Source organism: Canis lupus, chromosome 29 (genome assembly GCF_048164855.1).
Source record: "Canis lupus baileyi chromosome 29, mCanLup2.hap1, whole genome shotgun sequence".
In the NCBI taxonomy this organism is placed as follows: Eukaryota; Metazoa; Chordata; class Mammalia; order Carnivora; family Canidae; genus Canis; species Canis lupus.
In genome coordinates this window covers 34,509,512-34,520,410 of record NC_132866.1, presented here as the reverse complement: position 1 = coordinate 34,520,410, position 10,899 = coordinate 34,509,512, and the positions used below count along the sequence as shown (strand labels likewise).

The 10,899-nt window shown below is 45.2% G+C and overlaps 1 long non-coding RNA gene across 2 annotated transcripts; it reads right to left on the bottom strand.

Moving 5' to 3' along the window:
* Positions 1-1,256: 1,256 nt before the first annotated feature.
* Positions 1,257-4,833, bottom strand: LOC140621141 (uncharacterized). Of its 2 annotated transcripts, XR_012020873.1 has the most exons (4): positions 4,677-4,833; positions 3,757-3,864; positions 2,706-2,760; positions 1,257-1,711 (listed from the first exon to the last, which is right to left on the bottom strand). It is a non-coding gene; the product is annotated as an uncharacterized lncRNA (long non-coding RNA). The 2 variants fall into 2 exon arrangements; XR_012020874.1 differs by lacking the exon at positions 2,706-2,760 and having other exon boundaries at positions 1,265-1,711.
* Between the last annotated feature and the right edge of the window lie 6,066 nt (positions 4,834-10,899).

Here is a 10,899-nt window from a genome sequence, read left to right as displayed (position 1 = left end):
CGGCGGGCCCTCCAGGCTGCGCCCCTGCAGAGTCCTCGCGAGGAGCCACCGCCCAGCACGGCCACCCCCACCCAGCAGGTCGCTGTGCGCCCCTCGCCCCCCCCCCCCCGCAGCCCGGCAGGTGCCACGCCCTGGGGGGACCGGCCTTTCCAGGGGCCCCTGCGAGCGTCTTCGGGAAGTTGCAGCTCAGGTCTCCAGGCCGGGTCTTCGGCTCTTCGAGCGCCGCCGCCGGGAGGAGCCGGACGGGCCCGAAGGCAAAGGCGGAGGCGGGAGCCCGGAGCCCGGGCGGCCGCGCTGCGGGTGGAGGGCGGAGGCGCGGGGGTGACGGGGGCCCGGGCGCCGGGGCCGGCCGCGTCGTCTCTGCGCCCCGCGGGGACGGCCCGGCCCTGGAGGGGGACAGACACGGCGCTGGCGAGCGCCCGAGGCCGGGACCGGCCGGGCCGCCCCGTCGCCCCCTCCCCGCCGCGCGGGAGCGTCCCGGGGCAGAGCGAGGGCTCCGCGGCGGGGCGGGGCGGGGCGGGCCCCAACCCTCCCAGGGCCTCCCGGGCCGCCACCCCTCCCCGACCTCCCTCCTTCCCTCCCAGCGGCCCGGCCTGCCCGACCTCAGCCCCCCACCCCCGCAGGTGGGCACCTGCCACCCCACCCCTGCCCGCCCTCCCTCCCCAGAGCGGGCGCTTCTCCCCAGGGTGCTGCCAAAGGGGTGCCTTCACCTGCCCCACCGCCCTCCAGGGCTTGGAATGTGGGGGGGACCGCAGGGCTCCCCTGGGGCCCCCTGGGCTATTTGTCTCCCTAGTGACAGGGGCACTGAGCATTCTCCGCCCTCGGAGACTTTTGAGAGCACCCACTGCCCATCGTCACCCTCTTCCCCTTGGTTTGCGCTGATCTGGACACCCTCTCGTTCCCACACAATGACCTTGTCTCAGCCCACCCTGCTACCTCATCACTCTGCCCCCCTCACTGCCCCTTCCGGACAATGTGGCCCCTCCTTGGGCTGAGGGACAAGCAGGGCAAGTGGCTTCCCGTCTGCTAGCCTCGCTGCTGGTGTCCGAGGGAGATGTGGGCGCTGGCTGGCGGTGGCCCCTGCATCCCTCAACTTAGTTCTCTGCTCTGTTCTTGACAAATAAGACTCGGCTCTAGGGCTCCTCTTCCCTCCAGTGCCTATTCCTGCCCTGTGGAACTGTCCAGATGCTCCAAGGGCTCCAGAGGGCAGGGCTTGGCTCCTAAAGGGGGGGGGGGAGGTGCCCCAGCCAGGGCCCCAGCCCACCAGCCTCCCTCCAGCACTTAGCTTCTCCTCAGGATCAAACACAGAGTAAAATGAATGTTTGGGTGGGGGGAGTGAGCCTGTAGGCCTCTATAAGATTTTTAATCTCCGAGGAATGGGAGACATTGGAGTTTTCAGAGAACTGACATAAACTGACTAATATTTTAACAGGATCCCTGTGTTTAGTAAAGTGTTTAGGGGACCAGGGCAGAAGTAGGGGAATACCAGGGAATATTGCCATAATCCAGGTGAGTGGTGATGGTGGACTGGACCGGGGTCATGGGAGCAAAGGTGAAGAGGAGTGTGTCCCTGTGTCTGGCAGCTTGTACCTGCTGAATTAGCGATCAGGGCTTGATTTCCAAGGGGCCTCAGGCAGGGCTCTCTCTGCCTCCCAGCCCCAGTGTGGCCTTCCGTCCTCTTCTATCTCTTCTCCTGGACTCCCTCTTCCAGCTAATATCAGAATATCAAAAAAAAAAAAAAAAGAAGATCCAAGTAGCAGAGCCCAAAAGAAGGAGTCTAAGATGCAAATTAGTAAGTATAGAGCTAAAGGAGAGATAACACCGAGGAAGAGAAGGCCCTCCTCAGCTCAAGGTCTCACTTGTAAACAGAAACCAACTCAATTGATCTCAACAGGAAAGGAATTTATGATAAGGATATTGGGTAGATCACCAAATTGCCAATGGGCTCGGAGAGCCAGGTTCTATGAGACACAGGGTCAATGCCCACTACCACATGGCACAGCTCATCAAGGGTGGACACCCCTACCACCACCAGCAAGCTACAGTCTCTACAGCTTGCACCACCCACCTCTCTAGCACTGCACCCGCATCCGTCCCACCCCAGCCCTGTTGCCACGACTGCCCTAGAAACTCAAAGCAAGTAGAGGCTCCAGGTGCCTACCTCTGTGAGTCACTGGCTCCTGCCTCCAAGTCAATGCTAGTCACCTGACCATGCTATAGCTGCAAGGGGCTCTGGGGAAGCCAGCGTTTATCATTGTCATCTCCCATTGGGGGAGGCCAGCTCTGCATCCCACTATGACTTATAAGGTCGGGGAAATACCAAGCATACAAGGGAGTGCAGGTGCTAAGCAGACTTAGAAGAACACACGCACAATTGTCCATAAAAAAAAGTATATCAGATGGGGACCAGCAAATGTCCTATGATTATAAAATTACCAGACTGATTTCCTTCTGTGCCTCTAATCAAAATACCAGAAGAAAAACCCAAAGAAAAAAATTTCTCTCCCAAGGGAACTGCCTTAAATTAAAACACTTGTTTGGGTATTTGTTATAATATTATTGTCAGCAGCATATAAAAGTTTTATAAAGCTATATTTGTGACAGAAGACTCAAATCCTGACAATATCATTTGACACCCCCCCTTGATCCAGCTCTTACTAGAGCTGAGTAAACCCTTGGAATTCCCAGGTATTCAAGCAAATTACCTTTTCAATTCCAGCTAGTTTGAAATAAGTTTCTGTTCCTTGTACCCAAGAGATTCTGGAATAAATAACTATATCTGAGTAAAATTAGCACTTAACATTGGTTGATTCTATCCTGACTACAGACATAAATGGACTTAAGTTTTTTCCATAAATGGAAATGACTATAGATTTATTTTTGTAACCATCTGTGAGAGCCTTGGTAAATTTTCTTTATAATTTTTTCTTAGTTTTTAAGGTTTAATTTTCTTAAAGTGGGACAAAAGCATGTTAAGAAGAAGAAGAAGAAGAAGAAGGAGAAGGAGAAGGAGAAGGAGAAGGAGAAGAAGAAGAAGAGATCCTACTGTACTCTGAAAACATTTTAAGTTCCAGGCAAGGCAGCTTCTATTTGTTCCTGGAAAGAAACAAACTTTGACATAAATTTTATGTCAATATGTGAAAGAATAGATTTTAAAACTATAATATATGAGGGGAAAGGAGTAGGGAGATTGAATCTGTGATTAGCTAATAGCAAAAATTAAGATTCAACTAGCATTGATGCTGATCTTCAATATGCAGGCGCGCGCGTGTGTGCATGCATACACACACACACACACAAACACACACACGGCAAAATAGTGACTTCCCTGTAAGGGTTCTAGGACACTAGATTAACCTTAAATAATGCATTAAAATGTAAGAATTTTGAGACACTTCCCACGAATCATCAAAAAATGAACATGGACATCTACCTCCACCCCCTCCTCTAGCTCCACTGAGAGAATAGTAAAGGGATTGGATGAAAAGGTCAAGCCACAGAGAAGTGGCACAGAGATAAGAGCATTAACATGTGGGGAGCAGGTCTACAGATGGAGGCGGGGTGACTTTTTTGCAAAAGTGAGCGAGCCTGAGCCCAAGCCCCCAGCGACAGAGCTCCTGTGAGCAGGCTCCTTCCTGCCTGGGGTGCTTCTCAAGCTCTGAACTGGAGGTCAGGGACCCTGGGGGTGGGGGAGCACGTGGGTGAAAAGTCGGGAGTCCCTGGAAGTGTGACTACAGAGTGGTTAGAAGCCCATACCTGCTCCCCACTGGCAGAAGGCTGGAGGCTTACTCTCTGGAGCTGTTCATTGAGCAAAACTCTGTGGACTTCAGGGACCCAGGCTCTCCATGCAGGCAGTAAGCTGTGCTGAAAAACAGGGGAACAAGTGAGCATCCGCACACCAGGCAGTGGGACCCCCGGCCCCCTTGAATCCTGCTGGGTAATTTAGGGTGCAGCTTTCAGACTATCTCAGACCACCTTTCCTTCCTTCTTTCTGATTATATTTATGTTTTGAATTCTTTACAATGACATGTATTATTTATGTATATAAGCAAATGTTCAGGAGGTGAAGTATTTCCAACTCAAATATACCAGCCACCAAAGAATGTGTCAATCTGCTTCAACCATGAAAAGACATCTGGAACAGCAGCTAAATTGGGGTGGCCATCTGATTAACTTGATAATCACTATTATTCACCAAGATCCATCTGCCCTTTGCAAAGATCTAATTGAACAATCCTTTCAAGAGTTAGAAATTGGCATTAAGACAGCACAAGTGGGCAGCCTCAGTGGCACAGCAGTTTAGCGCCGCTTGCAGCCCAGGGCCTGATCCTGGAGACCCGGGATCGAGTCCCACGTCAGGCTCTCTGCATGGAGCCTGCTTCTCCCTCTGCCTGTGTCTCTGCCTCTCTCTCTCTTTCTGTCTCTATGAATAAATAAATAAAAAATCTTTAAAAAAAAAAGACAGCACAGGTAATAAATGTCCGACCAGAATTCAAACCATCTGACTCAGAAATGTAAGCCCACGTACCCACACCTTAAGACCTCAGTGCCTCTGTAAATCACATCCAGTTGCCACCCACAAATCAGATTTGCAGAATTAGTCTCATTATTTTGATAAAGAATACATTAAAATAATTCAACGTCTTTCCCCCAATATTAGATTGCAAAGTAGGTACCCAGAATAAGATCCAGTCCTTCTGCAGTAATTGCATGGTTGCTGATGGAAATCCACAGGCTGTCTGGCTTTCTAAAGGCGGTTTCATAACGTACCAATGACCTTAACCGCCGTGATGGGCGCGAGGCCAGGTCCCCACCGCCCGCGCAACGCCCAGATGCGGTAGTCCTCGCGGCCGGGGCGGGGCGGGGGGGGGGGTGCTGGGAACACAGGACAGCCAAGTTTGGCGGAGCTGTAAGAGGCGTTGAAGAACCAGGAAAGAGAGACTTTGCACAACGAAAAATTGATTTGCAAGTTGCTCACTGAGGATGAAAAGACCTTAGACTCTACAAAACTGCAACCGATCGTTGCAGAACGTGAAGAGTGTAAGCCAAGGCGAGAGACCACGGCGGGAGTGGGTGTGGATGCGGATAAGGCTCAGAGTTGTGACACTGATATTTGGCGTTTCATGACTGGCTCCTGGCTGTTCCTCTGTCGATGACAGCAGGTCATCTAAAACAACTTCAGACAAAGGAAAATCCATTCCTTCACAAGGGGACAGAGAGCCTTCCGAGGCCAGAGTCTGCAGTGGCCCAGGGCAGGGCTTCCTGGATTGAGCCAGGGCAAGGAAAATGATCAGGGATAAAGAGGGGCATTGCATAATGAAAAATGAGTCAATTCACTAAGAAGACGTAACAATCTTTAATGTGGGTGAACCTAACAACAGAGCACCAAAATACATGAGCCAAGATTTGGTAGAACTGCAAGGAAAAATAAACCAATGACTCTACACCTCTCTATTAAAAATGGCCAGATCCAGCAGGGAAGAAAGCGGTAAGGATATAGTTGAACTGACCAGCACAATCAATGAGATCTGTTGACGTTTATAGGATACTTCATCCAACCAGTGCAGAATACACATTTTCTTCAAGCTCATGTGGAATATTCACCAAGATGGACCACATTCTTGGGCATAAAATACATGTTAAACAAATGTAGAATAGAAATCAAAGTATGGTTTCAGAACACAATGGAATTAAACCAGAAACTAATAACAGAAAACCCCCAAACAGTGGAAGATTAAGCAACATACTTCTAAATAACACATGGGTCAAAGAAGAGGTCTCAAAAGAAATTTTAAAATGTTTTGAGCTAAATGAAAATGAAAACACAACTTATCAAAGTCTGTGGGATGCAGCAAAAGCAGTGCTTGGAAGGACATTTATAGCATTGAATGCATATATTAGAGAAAAAGAAAGATCTAAAATCTATCATCGGGGATCCCTGGGTGGCTCAGTGGTTGAGCGTCTGCCTTTGGCCCAGGGCGTGATCCTGGAGATCCGGGATCGAGTCCCACGTCGGGCTCCCTGCATGGAGCCTGCTTCTCCGTCTGCCTGTGTCTCTGCCTCTATCTCTCTTCGTGTCTCTCACGAATAAATAAATAAATAAATCTTAAAAAAAATAAAAATAAAATCTATCATCTAAGTCCCATCTTCATAAACTAGAGAAGAAGAGCAAATTAAATCCAAAGTAAATGGAAGAAAAGAAAGTTCTAAAAATCAGAGTGGAGATTTCTCTGTTTCTTCAATGCAATTGAAGAGAGGAGATTAATAACGAAAATCAAAGAAACCAAAAGCTGGTTTTTTGACATGATCAGTAAAATCAATAAACCAACCGCTAGCCAAGCTACTGATTCTTTTCCAGGAAAAAGAGAGGACACAAATAACTGGCAGAAATAAAAAAGTTATTACTACCAACGTCACAGACATTAAAAGGATAATAGAGGAATGTTATGAACAACTCTATGCTCACAAATTTTGTCGATCTTCTTCAATAACCAAATTTTAGATTTTTTTCTATTTTCATTTATCTCCTCTCTAATCTTTATTATTTCCTTCCTTCTACCTTTTATTATTTCCTATCTTTCTACCTTTGGATTTAGTTTGCTCCCCCCCGCCCTTTTTTTTTAAGATTTTATTTATTCATGAGAGACACAGAGAACAAGAGAGGCAGAGATACAGGCAGAGGAAGAAGCAGGCTCCTTGCGGGGAGCTTGATGCAGGACTATTTCCCAGGACCCCGGGATCACGCCCTGAGCCAAAGGCTGACGCTCAACCATTGAGCCACCCAGGTGCCCCAGCTCTTCCTTTACTAATTGTTTAAGGTGTATAGTTAGATGATTGATTTAAGATCTTTCCTCTTGGGCAGCCCAGGTGGCTCAGCGCTTTAGCGCCGCCTGTAGCCTGGGGTGTGATCCTGGAGACCCAGGATCGAGTCCTGTGTTGGGCTTTGTGCATCTTTCTTCTGAATATATGCATCTACAGCTGTTAATTCCTCCCCTAGCATTGCTGTGCTGTATCCCAGAACTTTTGATATACTGTATATTCATTTTCATTTGTCTCATAATATTTTCTAATTTTCCATTGTGGTTTCTTCTTCAACCTGTTGGTTGCTTAAGCGTACGTTGTTCAATTTCCACATATTTGTGAGTTTTCCACTTTTTCCTCTGTATGTGATTTTCAGTTTCATTCCATTGCAATCAGAAAAGATATTCCGTATGATGTCAACCTTTTAAAATCTTTAAAAATTTTTAAAAATTTATTTATGATAGTCACAGAGAGAAAGAGAGAGGCAGAGACACAGGCAGAGGGAGAAGCAGGCTCCATGCACCGGGAGCCCGATGTGGGATTCGATCCCGGGTCTCCAGTATCGCGCCCTGGGCCAAAGGCAGGGGCCAAACCACTGCGCCACCCAGGGATCCCCCAACCTTTTAAAATTTATTAAGATTTGATTTGTGGACTAACATATGGACTATTCTGGAGAATGTTCTATTAGTACTTGAGATGAATGTATATTCTGCTATTGTTGGGTGAAATGTTCTGTATATATCCCTTAGGTCTAATTGGTTTATAGTCCTCTGTTTCCTTATTGATCTTCTGTCTTGTTGTTCTTTCCATTATTGAAAATGGAATATTAAAATATCCAACTATTATTGTAGTTGGATATTCACCTTCAGTTCTGTCCATTTTATTTCATATATTTTGGAGCTATGCTATTAAATGTGTATATGTTTAAAATTGTTACATATTCTTGATGAATTAAAACTTTTATAAATAAATATTCTTTTTGTCTCATAACCTTTTTTTGACTTAAAATCAATTTTGTCTTAGAGCAAACTCAGCTCTCTTTTGGTTACTATATGCATGGAATATCTTTTCCATCCATTAACTATTATCCTCTTTGTGTCTTTGGTGTTTTTTTTTAAAGATTTTATTTATTTATTCATGAGAGACACACACAGAGAGAGGCAGAGATGTAGGCAGAGAGAGAAGCAGGCTCTACGCAGGGAGCCCGATGTGGGACTCAATCCCAGGACTCCAGAATCACTCCCTGGGCCAAAGGAAGGCGCTCAACTGCTGAGCCACCCAGGCGTCCCCTCTTTGTGTCTTTGAATCCAAGAGAAGTCTCTTGTAGACAACATAGGATTGGATTATACATATTATAAAAATATGTACAAATTCTAGATGAGGAAAGCTACAAAAGTTTGATGAAAGAAATCAAAGTTCTAAATAAATGGAAAGATAGTCCATATTCATGGACAAGAAGACTCATATTGTTAAGATATCAGTTCTTCCCAACTTGATCTATAGATACATCACAATCCCAATCAAATATCAACAGATTGATTCTAAAGGTTGTATCAAGGGTAAAAGACCCATAATTAAAAAAAAAAAAGACCCAGAATAACCACCCATATTGAAGAAGTTGGAAAACTGACACTAACAACTTCAAGAGACTATACAATCAAGTATTGGTGAAAGAACAGACAAATAGATGAATGCAGCAGAATAGAGAGTCCAGGGATCCCTGGGTGGCTCAGCGGTTTAGTGCCTGCCTTTGGCCCAGGGCATGATCCTGGAGTCATAGGATCAAATCCCACATCGGGCTCCCTGCACGGAGCCTGCTTCTATCTCTGCCTGTGTCTCTGCCTCTCTCTCTGTGTCTCTCATGAATACATGAATAATATCTTTAAAAAATAAAATAAAAATGAAATAAACTGCCTTTAAAAAAAAGAGAGAGTGCAGAAATAGAGCCACACCAATACAGTCCATTCATATTTGACAAAGGAGCAATGGGAATACAACAGAGAAAGGATAATCTTTTCAACAAATGGTGCTGGAACAACAGAACATTCACATGCAAAAAAACTGAATCTAGGGAATCCCTGGGTGGCTCAGTGGTTTAGCGCCTGCCTTTGGCCCAGGGCGAGATCCTGAAGTCCCAGATCAATTCCCAGATGGAGTCCCAGATGGAGTCCCAGATGGAGTCCCGGGATCGAGTCCCACCTCAGGCTCCTGGCGTGGAGCCTGCTTCTCCCTCCTCCCTGTGTCTCTGCCTCCCTCTCTCTCTGTGTGTGTGTCTATCATAAATAAATAAATAAATAAATAAATAAATAAATAAATAAATAAATAAATCTTAAAAAAAAAAAAAAAACCTGAATCTAGATACAAACTTCACACTTTTGACAAAATTTAACTAAAAAGGAACCGTATGATGCACCTGGCTGGCTGAGTTGGAAGAGCATGAGACTCTTAATCTCAGGATTTTGAGTTCAAGCCCCACATTAGCATAGAGGTTACTAAAAAAATAAACTTAAAAAATGAACCGTACTTCTAACTGTAAAATATAGAGCTCTAAAATTTCTAGATGATAGTATAGGATAAAATTGAAGTGATCTTAGGTTTGGCAAATTATTAGATACAATACCAAAAGCAAGGCCCATGAAAGAAAAAATAAGTTGGACTTCGTTAAAATGGAAAACCTCTGGGGGTGCCTAGCTGGCTCAGTTGGTTAGGCATCTGCCTTGGGCTCAGGTCATAATTCCAGGCTGAGTAGGAAGCCTGCTTCTCCCTCTCCCTCTCCCCTTCCCCCACTGCTTGAGCTTGCGCTCTCTCTCATGTGCTCACTGTCTCTCTCTCTCCCAAATAAATCTTTAAAAAAATTTTTTAAACCTCTGTTCCATGAAAGACCACTGTTAAGAGAATGAAATGACAATCTACAGGCAGGGAGAAAATATTTGCAAAACATTTATCTGATAAAGGACTTGTAACCAAAATATGCAAAGAACTTTTAAAACTCAATAATAAGGAAACAAACAACCCTATTGAAAAGTGGACAAAACATTTGAACAAACACCAAATGTGGTCAATAGCAGATCAAAATATGCTCAAACATCAAATGTTATTAGGGAATTGCATATTAAAACAATGAGATAACATTCTACATCATCAGATAATATTCTTCAAGGGAGGATCCAGGCTCGTCCTGCTTGCCCTCTTCAGTTATACTGGCTTTGTCCTCACACTTGTCTTTTCATGGACAGTGATGGTTATTTCATCTCCAAGTTTTGCATCTCCAAGAAGATGGGGGCACAAGGAGGAAGGGAGAACAAGGGAGAAAAGAAATTTCTTGTATTAAATCTTTGTCATTTTATTCTGGGAAGCTCTCCCCAGTGGTTTTTACCTACATCTCACTGACCATCTGTCGCCACAAGAGGATAGAGATCAAGCCTGTAGCTTTTACAGCTTCTATGATAGAGCTTAGAGATGGGAGAAACGAAAGCTGAAAACTGCCAATTGAGTATTTCAGATTTAGGAATAAATGTAAGTTACATTATTGCATCTGCATCTTTTCTAAAATCATGTTGAGTATACCTTAAGGTAATTTGCTCATACTGATGTCAATTTCCATTTGTATAGAGTGGTCATATTTCAAAAATGTCCAGTTGGTTATATTCCCATCTTTTTTTATTTTCAGTCTTGATGTTAGTTTATATGGCCTATTTTATTAAAGTAAACTCGGAAAGGATAGAAAATATTTCTAGATGCTAACGCAGGTAATTGGGAGAATAAGATATATTTTTAGCCACCTGTTATTTTTTAAATTGGTTCCTGGAATTTTTCCCCAAGGGCGGCAAGAATATATTTGGTTGGTAAGCAACAGGACCGTGGATATTTTTATCTATCTTCCCACATGTTTGCCCTGCTAGCTACATTACATAAATTGGAATTTGTACAGATGTAAAGTCAGAGAATGGGTTTTGTGCGGAGGCTTTTCCACGGAGCAGTGCTTTGTCGCCATCTGGTGGACAACCTCATCTTTGCAGTGTCAGTGACAGTTCTCAAGGCTGGCTGCGCTTTGGATCAACAGTGGTGCTGGTGAACAATCTGGACACCCAGGCCCCT